The sequence below is a fragment of the Rhinolophus sinicus genome, chromosome 2, assembly GCF_057876585.1.
Source record: "Rhinolophus sinicus isolate RSI-liver-muscle chromosome 2, RSI-T2T, whole genome shotgun sequence".
Lineage (NCBI taxonomy): Eukaryota > Metazoa > Chordata > Mammalia > Chiroptera > Rhinolophidae > Rhinolophus > Rhinolophus sinicus.
In genome coordinates, this window is record NC_142502.1 from 101,647,707 (window position 1) to 101,660,516 (window position 12,810).

Below are 12,810 nucleotides of genomic sequence, written 5' to 3' on the forward strand. Positions count from 1 at the left end.
CTCCCCTCACCCTTCACCTCTGGTAGCCACAAGTCAGATATCTTTTTCTATGAATTTGGTTGGTTTCTCTTTTCTTTCTTTTTTCTTTTCTCTTTTTAAGATTCCACATATAAGTGAAATCACGCAGTATTTGTCTTTGTCTACCTGACTTATTTCACTTAGCATAATGACTTCAAAGTCATAATGCCCGTTGGTATGTCTTCTTTGGAGAAATGTCTATTCAAGTCCTTTGCCCATATTTTTAATTGGTTATTTGTTTTTTGCTATTGAGTTGTATGATTTATTTACATATTTTACATATTAACTCCTTATCAGATTTATGTTTTGTGAATATATATTTCCATTCCATACCTTGTCTTTTCACTTTGTTTAATGGTTTCTTTTGTTGTGCAGAAGCTTTTTAGTTTGATGTAGTCCCACTTGTTTATTTTTTATTTTGTTGCTTGTGTTTTAGGTGTCAACCAAAAAATCATTACCAAGACCTATGTCAAGGAGCTTTATTCCTATGTTTGTCTTTTTAGGAGTTTCATGATTTGAAGTCTTACATTTAAATCTTCAATCCATTTTGAGCTGATCTTTATGAGTGGTGTAAGGGGTTCAGTTTTATTCTTTTGCACTTGAGTATCCAATTATCCAGCACCATTTATTGAAGTGACTTTCTTTTCTATTCTTGGGTCCCTTGACAAATATTAGTTGACCATATATGTTCGGTTTATTTCTGGGCTCTTGATTCTTTTCCATTGGTCTATTTGTGTGTTTTTATGTCAGTATTGTGTTGATAAATATAAGCTTTATAATATAGCCTGAAATCAGGATGTGTAATGCCTCTGCTTTGTTCTTCTTTCTCAGGATTTCTTTGGCTATTTGGGCTTTTTGTGGCTCCATATAAATTTTAGGCGTGTTTTTTATCTCTACTACTATAAAAAATGCCATTGGAATGTTGATAGGGGTTGCATAAAGAAAAATATATTTAATAGTAGTTATCCAATTTGTAGCATGCCCAGTAGGTAAACCAGGTCAATAGATGGCTTTTGGTAGTATTCACATTTTAACAATATTAATTCTTCCATTCTATGAACATGAGATTTCCATGGCCCACTTTTATTAACCAATTTATTTGTGTTTTGTTTTTTTTGTTATACTATACTGAGCACTTCTAACTGCCCTTATTCAACCCAAGGAACAGAAGATTAACTATAATTCACATTTATCTATATGCCCCTTCCCTATCCCAAACCCTGCACTTCAAAGGTAACCACTATCCCATTTTATGTTTATTATTTCCTTAATTTTTAAATAAAATTTAATCCACATATACATGTAGGGCAAACAATATATTAAATTTTAGTTGTTTTGAATTTTGCAAAAATGTTAATATACAGCATGCTTTCAATTTTGAGAAATAATTTAACTGGGTGTAGAGTGATTCCTAGGTTGGTAGTTATTTTCCTTTAGCACATTTATAATTCCACTGTATTTGGGCTTCCTTTAGAAGTCTAACTGTTGCTCTTATGAATAAAAATACCCTCAGCTACATTTTGAGAACCTATTTTAGTATTTGGTGTTCAACAGAATGAGTACCATATGTCTAGGAGTAGATTTCCTCTTATTCATCCTACTAGCAATCAGTTAGGATTCTTGAATCTGCGTAGACATTTTTCTTCAGTTGTGCAAATCCTTAGCTATGATCTCTTCAAATATGCTACCCAACTCTCTTTCCTCCCTGCTTCCTTCTCTCTCACTCTCTCTGAATCTCAACATCTTATTATATCATTTATGTCTCGTAATTTCTCATCCATATTTTTAATCTTTTTGTTTCTCTGTGCTACATTCTGGATAATTTCTTTTGATTTATCCTCTGGTTAAGTGATTATCACTTCATCTGTGTCCAATCTGTTACCCAATGCCTACTGTATTTTTAATTTCAGATACTGAGTTTTCTATTTCTAGAAATTCTATTTGGTTCTGTTTGAAACATACTAGGTTATTTTGTATGGTTTCCTGTTCCTCCATAGTTTTCAATATTATCTTTTATATTTATTTAAATGTAGTAATCAAAGGAAATTATGACACATGCTGCAAGGGAGATGAACCTGAGGACGTTATGCTAGGTGAAATAAACCAATCGCAAAAAGACAACTACTGTATTATTCCACTTTACCACTCTGAAATATCATACCCAGATCTATCATATATCATATCCAGAGTAGTAAAATTCATAAAATCAGAAATTAGAATGGTGGTTGCCAGAGGCTGGAGGGAATGGGAAAAATGGAATTGTTTTTTAATGGGTATAGAATTTCAGTTTTGCAAGAAGAAAAAGTTCCGTAGATTGGCTGCACAATAAAGTGAATGTAATTAACACTGTTGAACTGTACACTTAAAAATGGTTAAGATGGTAAATTTTATGCTATATATATTTTACCACAATTAAAAATAAAATTAAAAAGTAATGCAAAAAGGTAGCATTCATAATTGTTTCATAATCCGGTATTCTTGCAGTTCTGTTTCTATTGTGTTATTTCTGTTGGTTCTCACTCACAGTGCCTTGTTCCTGGTTTGCTTTGTTATTTTTTACTGTGCACTAATCACTGTCTCTGTAAAATTACTAAAGGAGATTCTTTAAGAACCAAGACAAAGATGCATTCTTCCAGAGAGGATGTGAGTTTGGTTTTGCCAGCACTTAGAGACACTTCCAGTTTAGGGATACTTTGAACTAGATTTATGACTTAAAAGTTTTTTTGAATGTGTCATGTAATTTAGGCTACATATCCGCAAAAAGGCTAGTATGATTTTAATGTCTCAAGGAGAGTTTCCCTCCCCCCATAAATTCAGTGCACTACTAAGTTAACTTTCCTTGGAATCTCTTGGGAGAAAGGTGTGGGGGAAGAGTTACTTCTGATTCACCTTTAATCATATCACTTTGGGGGGGGGGGGTCCATGACTAATATAGGGAAGGCCTTCAAACACATTCCCCATCTTGGAAGGCCCTGAGCTTTGATTTCATTTGTTCTTACTCTATAGAGCTCTCTCATAAATGAAATTCAAGTTTGGCCAGATTGGCAAACATCCTCAGAGCAAAATTGATTTCCATGCTTGCTTACCTGTCCCAGTTCTTAAACCTTTATAGACTTTGGCTTTCTACCTCTTTCCTCCTACCTTGTCAGCAATTCTGTGCTCTTAAGAATATTTTAAAACAATTTCATTCAACATTTTTAGCAGCAAGTTGGCCCCCCAAACCTAACCAATCAGAAATCCCTCTACTTTTTAAATTTTTCATTTTCATTGATTTCTGTTCTATTTATTTTCTCCCCTCTATTTTTTGCTGTTCTTATTGTTCTTCTTGTTGTTTTTTCCTGACTTTTTGAGTTGAACACTTAGCTTGTTATTGCTTTTTCTTTTCTATTACAAGGCTATTCTGTCCTAAGGCTCTCAATTTTCCTTAAAGTACACCTTCGTTGTATTCCTTAAGTTTGATTTGTAGTGGAGGAGTGACTACTCAAAGCCCCCTGTTTTCATCAACTCTTCACCCCAGCCGGGCTATCATGCTGCCCAGATTTTTGTCCTAAGGACACCTGCACTCAAGGTTGGATAAGCGCTGCTAATTTTCTACATGAGGGGGCAGCAATGGTTGCCTAAGGCAAAGATAATTTAAACTACCTTTTTCTGCTCTGAGATTTCCAAACCTGGTTACATATGAAAATCACTAGGAAGTTTTGAAAAATTCTCATATTTGGGACCCACCTAGAAAATGTTCTAATTGGTCTGAGATAGGGCCTGGGCCTCACACTTTAAGTGATTTTAATGTGAAGACAGATTGAGAACCACTCCTGTAATTGATCTGCTCGCTGCCACCAGACTGCATCCTCCCTCCCTCCCCACTCCCACTCCCAATCAATTTTGAACAGTCTTCTGTCTTCCTAAAGTTCTTTACTGGTTTCATATTTCTCTCTGTCATCTCTCCTTTAGGACTGGAGGCAGACACCCTGGTAATTTAATTTACCACATGAATAGGAAGCAGAATTCCCTCTTATATTGTTTGTCTCCACAGGAATTCTCAGCATGAGACAGAAACACTGGTGTGGGATGACCGCCAAAACAGGCACTGTGTTAGCAGGGTTTTTACCATCGTAGCCATTGACATGTACCTCATCTTCGAACAGAAGCCACTGAGGAGCAGCAATTGCACTGAGGTTAACCAATGGAACAAGGGTGTTATTATCCTGATACGTCAGTTCCTTATCTGTTGGAGTTTGAATATCGTCCTCTTCCTGTCTTGCATCACCACCATCATCAGCTGCTTGCTCATATACTCAGTACACGCCCAGATGTGCAGGGGCTTGGTGATCTACACCATCTGGATCTTCTTCTATGAAACTGTAAACATCGTACTACAAATCCTTACCAACAATGACACCAGCATTGGAGAGGTCAGAGTCACGCGCTGGTTTGGTTTGGTGTCCCGTATATTCATGCACTGTTTCTGGATGTTCTCTGTCACCACTTATGCCCCCATAATCTACAAAAGTAAAGCCCAGGGAAATATAATTTTCTACAACAGATGTATTTCTGCAGGCAGTAGAGAGTTCCCGCGGCAGAAATCAAAGATAATCAACTTTACCCGCCACTATAATGAATAAAGTTGGCCCTTTTCTCTCCCTTGAGCGGTAGATCTCCGAGGTTCTCGTGGTAGTTCTATTTCCATCTCTTTCACTTTTGTTGGTCTGTTCAAGTAGACACTACTGTCACCCTCGCCTATGGACCTCTTCATCTGTCTCCTCACTTGTATCCTTTATGACCAACTGTAACAGTAAGCTTAGCATTTTCTTGAATTCTATGAGTTGTTCTAGCAAATTATCGAGCTTGAAACGGGGGACCCCAAACTTACTGCCCAGATCAGACAGAAGTGCAGGTAATGTGAGGGGGACCTGAAACTTGTGACTTGCGTCTGAAGTGAGGGCAGCCTGTGGGACAGAGCCCGTAACCTGTGGGGTCTGATGTACCTCCAGGTAGTTGCAGAATTCCCCGATTGTGGGACGCCCAGGTGGTGTTTGAGAATCAAAGAATTGGTTCAGTGAAGAGAAAAAAATCCCTCACCATCCCACACAGGAATTTAGAGTAAGAGTGAGCAAGTCAGCCTCCCCCTTGGATGTCAATTATTCTTCCAGCCAAATGTGAGTGCCTAAAAGTACCAGAGAAAGTTCTAGTGTCAGATCTTTGCTCCAAGAATTGAAAGTAGTCATTCTTTTCACATCCCTCACCTTGAACACCTGAACTCTTTTCCTATATTAGGAAAATTCCACACGTAGAGTCTTGGTGGGAGGCAGAGGCCACTTCACTCCATAAGAGAGGGAAACACACTGTCCCCAACACTTTTGCAGCTGGACACGGCATGAGGCTCCCCGGTCAGGTGACCACATGCCAGACTCTGACTCAGGACGTGGTGACACAGAGGCTGGAACCGTGCAGAATGCATTTGGCAGTAACAACACAGCTGCCAGGAGCAGCAGTGACAGCAGTCATGGCCACAGGGTCCAGGGTCCACATGGATGTCAGTGGTGTGAGTAGTGACACGTGTGCCCAGCAGAAGGGGCAGTGGTTCCCACGTGGGACCCGACCTGGGGGGACTGTGGGTCAGTTCCTGGTGTGTGGGCTGAAGCCTGTTCTGTGGCCTCCCCAAAATAGTATTTTGCCAGAATGTTTTACACACACACACAGAGATACACACACACGTGGGTGGGCGTGAGGTGGGACAATTAAGTTCGTGAACTTGTAACAATCTTGCTAACCTTTTCTGATATCAGAGGGATTATTCATTATGAATTTGTACCAACTGGACAAACAGTTAACCAAGTTTACTCTTTGGAAGTGCTGAAAAGGTTGTGTGAAAAAGTTAGACAATCTGAACTTTTCACCAACAATTCATGGCTTTTGCATCACGACAATGCACCAGCTCACACGTCACTGTCTGTGAGGGAGTTTTTAGCCAGTAAACAAATAACAGTATTGGAACACCCTCCCTACTCACCTGATCTGGCCCCCAATGACTTTTTCTTTACCTGAAGATAAAGGAAATATTGAAAGGCAGACATTTTGATGACATTCAGGACATCAAGGGCAATATGATGACAGCTCTGATGACCATTCCAGAAAGAATTCCAAAATAGCTTTGAAGGGTGGACTAGGCACTGGCATTGGTACATAGCTTCCCAGGGTGAGTACTTCGAAGGTGACCGTAGTGATACTCAGCAATGAGGTATGTAGCACTTTTTCTAGGATGAGAGCTTAATTGTCTGACTTCGTGTGAGTGTGTGTGTAAATTAGAAAAAATTTGATTCCGTTGTTTGCTCCCAGAAATCAATCTGGGGAATATTTTCAGGAGTAAGTTTTCAGAGATTTTTATTATACTGACCTGTGACCCACTCCTAACTCCCACCTGAGTCTGCCCCATGGTACAGAGAACATGAAACTCCCAACATCACGTCTCATAATTGATGATATATGTACTCCCCTTTCTGAGGAAAAACACTTTAAAAGGTTGTTTAAGACCATTCCCCACCCTGAGCTCCATCACTGACCTCAGAGGTTCCCAAGCTGACTGAGCCCCAGGACAGCTTGTAGGCTTGTTACAGACACTCAGGCCTCTCCCAGACCCGCTGTCTCAGAGAACAGGACACAAGCCCAGGAGTCACTTCTGTAACAAGCCCTGCAGGTGAGGCTGACGCACAGCCCTGTGGGAATCCTGGTGACAGTCTTTCTACTAAAACTGTGATCTGAAGACCAGCAGCGGCACCAACCTCCTTATAAATCCAGAGTCTCTGCTCTGCTCCAGACTTTCTGAGTCTTAACAAGAATGTCCAGGGGATTCCTGTGCCCAGGGAAGTTTGGGACTCACTGGTCTACCTGCCTTATTGACGTGGGGTCAGAACTGTGCCATCTGCAGGGTGTGTGGTCTGATCAGATCACAGCACTGGGGGTCCAGGGTTCAGTCCTGTTCCTTTCTCTTCTGTGGCCGTCACTCCCTTGGTGACCTCAACTGTGTTCAAGGCTTCAAACATCATTTATATGTGTCACCTCCTAAGTCTACTTCTCCAGCCCTGACATTTCCCCTAATCTCTAGACTCATCTGTCCAACTGCCAGTCCGATGACCTCACTTGTATTTCTAACAGACATCTCAGCTCCACAATCTTTAAAATGAGTATCTGTGAGGCCCTCCTCCCCTCAGATATACTCCTTCCAGAGCCTTGCCCATCTTTGCTAACAGCAACTTCATCTTTCTACTTGTATCCTCTGAGATTTTGAGGTTCCCTGATTCTCACACCCCAGAATGACCCATTAGGAAATGCTATAATGTCCACCTTCAGTACGTACCCAGAACCCCACTCCCACTATTCCCTCCACTCACCCCAGTAGCAGCAGCTCCAGCCCAGAACCCTGCAGATTCCTCCGGTTTCCCGACGGCCTCCCTCCCCCAAGTCTGTTCTCAGAACAGCAGCCCCAGCTGTCCTCTGAAAGGAGGTCACACCATGTGCCCTTCTGCTCCTAACTGTCCTGTACCTCCCACCTCACTCGGAGCACAGGTCACTGCCCTCTACCATCCTCCCGGCCCCGTGGTCGGGCCGCACCTGTCTCTTCTCCATCAGTCTCTGCTGCAGCCACACCGGCCTCCCTGCTCTTCCCAGAAATCAGACACACTCCTGCCCCAGGGCATTCCCACTGCAGTTTCCCTGCCTGGGAAGAACGTGCCCAGACGTCCTCGTGTCCTTCACATCTTCCCTCAAGGTCAGCTTCCCAGTGAGGTCCCCTGAGAACCGCAATCAAAGCATCCATCTTACCTGATTCCACACCCCACCTTCTGGATCCCCTTCCCCACTACATTTTCCCTAGAACACTTATCTCCTTCTCACATAAACACCTTCCTAGTTTAGTGCTTATAGGATATAATCTGTCTCTTCCCACTGGAACAGACGCTCCCCAAGTGTAGCCATTTCTGACTTTACTTCAGTGATGTTTCCCAGATGTAGAAACTGTCACACATCTGGCACACAGCCAATGTCAGTGAAGGATCAGTGACAGCGCCTCCGTGTTCTAAGGACAGTATCTTTATTAATGTAGCCTCGGGTCAAATGTTGTTTTGTGTCAGCTACAGCACAAAGTCCCCTCACACTGGCATCAGGGCCACCTCCACTTTTCTCACAGGGGCTGCTCTCCAACCTCACACTTCATTTCTCCCACACCTGCCCTGCTGCTCCCCACAGCACAGTTATATTTCCCTCTTCAAGGAAACAGTGAGCCCCGACTTACTGTTGCTATTGTCCAACGAAAGATATATCTCAAGTAGACGCCACTTCATAAATCAGAGTTTGGATGGGGCCAGCACTAGAGCTCAGGGCAGGGAGAGAGGGCGGCGAGCAGAGCAGAATTCCAGCAGGAACTTATCTAAGATGGGAAATTACGGGATCCCTCCTCTGCTCATTCCAGAATCTGGTTCCTCTGATAGTTTGGGAAAAGATGGAAAGAACCATCAAGCCCTGGAAGGAGGCAACAGCTGGATGAGTCTGAAATGCATCTCTCAAGCCACAGACTCCTGTGTGCAGGGTCCCCCTGGCCTTGTGGGGACAATGACAGGTAAAACACCCCCTGCTGCTGACAGACAGGGGACACCCAGAGAATGAGAGCAGGACTCATAACAAGAACAAATACAGTCACATTCCTCTATAGAAACAACAATGAACACCCAGAAGATGGTGGCTGAGGGCCGGGCCAAGCCTGAGCCTTGGTGACCCGGCCACACGAAGCCATCACTGACAAAACCAGACCTGGGTGATCCTTGAGTCCCTGTGATCACACGTCCTGCTGGGACAAGGTTCTACTGAAGGGATGAGGACAAAGGGGCAGAGAGGTGACCCCGCCGAGGAGAGACCACGTCAGAGCCCACGATGCACTGAGCACCGACTGGGCTCAGGACGCGTCCACACTCGGTCCTCACAGCCTCTCCTGTCTCCACCCGCAACAGACTCAGCACAGCAAACACACGGATTCTGGAAGGTTCTCAGTGCTTCCATTTATTTCCTCTCCAACTTTAAGATTTTCTCCTTCAAGTAACCCCTCAACCGTTCACAGCAAGAATTGAAAACACAAATTCATATACAGATTCTTATTTCAACAGGAAGAAGTTGCTGCTCAGAGTCATGTGAAGTAAAGGCGGGGATGGAAACAGCCTCTGCTGGAATAGGACAGTGGGTCAGGGAAGAGACACGGTCAATGTGGGGAGGGGCATGGAAGGCAGTGTGGGGAGGGGGCGGGCAGTCTCCCACCTCCTCACATGATGCAAGAGGATGCAGACACACTCAGATGCCCTTTGCAGAAAGAGAGCTCAGAGGTTCCTGTGTCACAAAGTGCGGGCATGAACAAATCTCACATCACTCAGTCCCCACAAGGCAGCTGTCTCATGCTGTAGAAGAAAATAATGATGAACAAATTCAGGTTAGTGGATGTAGTGGTGACATTCTCAACAGCCCACTGCTATTCAAACTGTCCCTAAGAGTCCCCAGCACCCAGTACTGTCCCCTCTACCCCCCCTCCCCACTTCAGGCCTCCAGGTCTCACCTTAAAGCCGTGAGGGACACATCAGAGCCCTGGGCACTGTCACACCTGGGGGAGAACAAGACAGGATGTGGTCAGAGCTCATAGCAGATGAGGCTAAGGAGGAATTACCGGGGTGGGTGAGCTCCCCCAAGGGCTTCCATCTACACTGTCCCAAGGGTCTCAGGGATCACTCCCCTTCCACACTCACCTGCAGCCTGAACGTAGCTCCTTCCTTTTCCACCTGCAGGAAGAAAACATCACATGAGAAGCCAGGAAGGAGGCAGGACCATGAGGTCCTAAAGGAACCCCCTGGGCCTGGACCCCAGAGAAGTTTCCAGAACTATGACTGCAGACCCACTACAGCAGAATCAGGAAAGCTAAGGAAAGTACATGTCTGGGGACTGGACCAATCGCCCTCCTGGAGGTCTGTCCTCAGCAGGACCTTCCGCTCTGACCTGTGACTATTGAGAATCAGGTCCCTATCACCAGAATCATCAAGGTGATAAATATGTTCCTCATTTTCACACGTGTGTTAATAAAGTGTTAGAAATAGAGTCCTAGACAGGGAAAGCACACATGTGTGGATGGTCCTTCCCACTAACGAGGCAGGACACACATCCACTTGGGCTTGAAACCCCCCAGTGGGACAAGACACCTCAGTCCCCTTCCCTTCCCTACCTGAGCGCTTCCTCCTCCACAGCACAGCTCCAGTGACCGCAGCTCCAAGGAGGACCAGCCCAGCAGTGATGCCCACCACCATGCCAGCGGGGATGGCGGCCTGAGGAGGCGGCTCTGGAAGGGAAGGGAAGGTGAAGGCCCTGACCCCCAGGCCTCAGCCCTGACCTGATGTCCTCCAGAGGCCCCCGCTTTCCCTGAGAAGAGGCTCTGTGCCCATGACCCCCTCCGTACCCCATCTCAGGGTCAGGGGCTCGGGCAGCCCCTCGTGCTGCACGTGGCACGTGTATCTCTGCTCCTCTCCAGAAGGCACCCCCACAGCTGCCCACTTCTGGAAGGTCCCGTCCCCCGAAGGCCTGGTCTCCACAAGCTCCGTGTCCTAGGTCAGGTCCTGCCCATCACACTGCCAGGTCAGGGTGATCTCCGCAGGATAGAAGCCCAGCGCCCAGCACCTCAGGGTGACATCATGGTCAGAGGTGCGGTGGTGGGTCACGTGTGTCTTTGGAGGATCTGAGGGGAAGGGTCAGAAAATTCAGGACGTTTGGATCCCTCAGGGGACACTCCAGCAGTGGTCATGTGACCATCCCCAGAATGGTCAGGACAACTGGGTGGGGGAAGGGAGCACAAAACCCAGACACCACAGGGGACATAGGTATCCGGGATAATCTCTAGTCTTTAGAAAGTTCTAGAATCAGGGTGAGACAGCCCAGGGTCAGAGACAGGTCTCTGATGGAGAGAAAAGGGATTCCTGGTCCTGAGCTGGGTGGAGGCCACATGACTCAGAAAAGCTGGGATCACAGCTCAGTCACACTGTGTGCAGGGCAAGCGAACAAGGCCTGAGAGATAAAGTCCCCCCGGGATCCCTGAGCAGCTGCCAGAGTCACAGGGAACCGCTGATCAGTTATTTCTGAGATGGTCCCTTCTCCATCCCCTGAGAGACCGCACCCCTAACTGTCCCTGAGAGAAGGGGGGCCCTTTGGGTCGCTGTCTGGTACCGGATCTGAAAACCCAGGCGGACTCCATCTCCCGGGGTCGGGGAGAGAGTGTGTCCGGGTGTTGATCCCATTTCCTCCTCTCCTCGTAGGAGGCCCCGCGGCCCCTCTCACCTGCGCGCTGCAGCGTCTCCTTCCACTTCTCCAGGTATTTGACGAGCGTCTCCACGCACGTGCCCTCCAAGTAGCCCCTCCAATGCTCCGCCGTACGAGCCTCCTCCACCCTCCGCCGGGTGATCTGAGCCGCCGTGTCCGCCGCGGTCCAGGAGCGCAGGTCCTCGTTCAGGGTGAGGTGGTCGGCGCCGTCGTAGGCGAACTGATAGTACCCGCGGAGGAGGCGCCCGTCCGACCCCACGTCGCAGCCGTACATCCTCTGGAGGGTGTGAGACCCTGACCCCGCCCCGCCGTCAGCTCCGACCTTTGACCCCGCCCCCCCCCCCCAACCCGCAGTGATGGAGCCTGAACTGAAAATGAAACCGGGTCAAAGGCCCCGCGGGCTCTTCCCGGGTGGAGGCGCCGGGCGGTTCCCGCAGCCTCGAGGTGAAGCTCGGACCCGGAGACTCGGGGAGACCCGGCCCGTCTGTGGGGGTCGTGACCGGGACCCGGGCCGCGTCGCTCACCGGCCTCGCTCTGGTTGTAGTGGCCGCGCACGTTGTTCAGGCTCCCTCGTCAGTCTGTGCGTTGGCCTTGGCTCTTTGTGTGTGCCCGTCCCAGTACCCCGGCTCCACCTGCTCCACCCACGGCCCCTCCATCCACGCCGCCCGCGGCTCCTCTCTCAGTCTCGACGCGTCGCTGTCGAACCGCACGAACTGCATGTAGTCCACGTAGCCGACTTCGATGAACCGGGGCTCCCCGCTGCCGGGCCGGGACCAGGTGGTTTGGAAATACGTCATGGAGTGGGAGCCTGGGGACGGGGACGGGGAGGGGCTGAGACCCAGGCGACCCTCCTCCAGGCGCGGGTCCCGGGTCCGAGGGCTATGGGCCGGCAGGGGGCGGGGGGCCCGGGAGACAGAAAATGGGTGGGACAGAAAGGGGAGGGGGCGGGAGACCCGAGTGGGCGACAGGAGTGGGCGGGACACAGGGCGGGGTCTGGGCCGGGCAGTGGGGACACATCCTCCCTGGGGTCCTGTGTCCCCACCGGGCGGTCCCCTCGTTCTTCCCCCCATGAAGGCCGTTCCCTCCCAACTCCGCACTCACCCGCCCGGGTCCCCGTCAGGCCCAGGGCCCCCGAGAGCAGCAGGAGGAAGTTTCCGGGGCCCATGACGCGCATCCTCGGGGTCTGCGGACAATATGCGTGAGGGCGGGTCCGGGGAGACTTTATAACCGGAAAGGCGGTGACACTGATTGGCTTCTCTAGAAACCGGACGCAGTGGGAGTGAGAACTGGGGCCGCGTCCCGAGTTTCCAGACAGGAGAACCCGACACAGGTTGTGAGAAGAAGTGAAACCGCGGGGAGCTGGGGACTCCCCAACACTGAGCTTCCCTGCCCTAGATTCCGCCCTCAGGGGACCTGGGACTCTGCCCTGACCCTTCCTCCTGCTCTGAGTGCTCTGTC

The 12,810-nt window shown here is 47.9% G+C and overlaps 2 pseudogenes across 1 annotated transcript; one reads left to right on the forward strand and one right to left on the reverse strand.

Annotated features, from left to right (window-relative positions):
• Window positions 1–4,062: 4,062 nt before the first annotated feature.
• On the forward strand, window positions 4,063–4,640 carry LOC148758848 (transmembrane protein 217 pseudogene; annotated as a pseudogene).
• A 4,400-nt stretch (window positions 4,641–9,040) lies between these two features.
• LOC148758849 (HLA class I histocompatibility antigen, B alpha chain-like) lies at window positions 9,041–12,607 on the reverse strand (annotated as a pseudogene). Its single transcript, XR_016020335.1, has 8 exons — window positions 12,454–12,607; window positions 11,877–12,160; window positions 11,371–11,646; window positions 10,499–10,774; window positions 10,268–10,381; window positions 9,798–9,830; window positions 9,611–9,655; window positions 9,041–9,455 (listed from the first exon to the last, which is right to left on the reverse strand). The product of XR_016020335.1 is annotated as an HLA class I histocompatibility antigen, B alpha chain-like (transcript).
• Window positions 12,608–12,810: the final 203 nt, after the last annotated feature.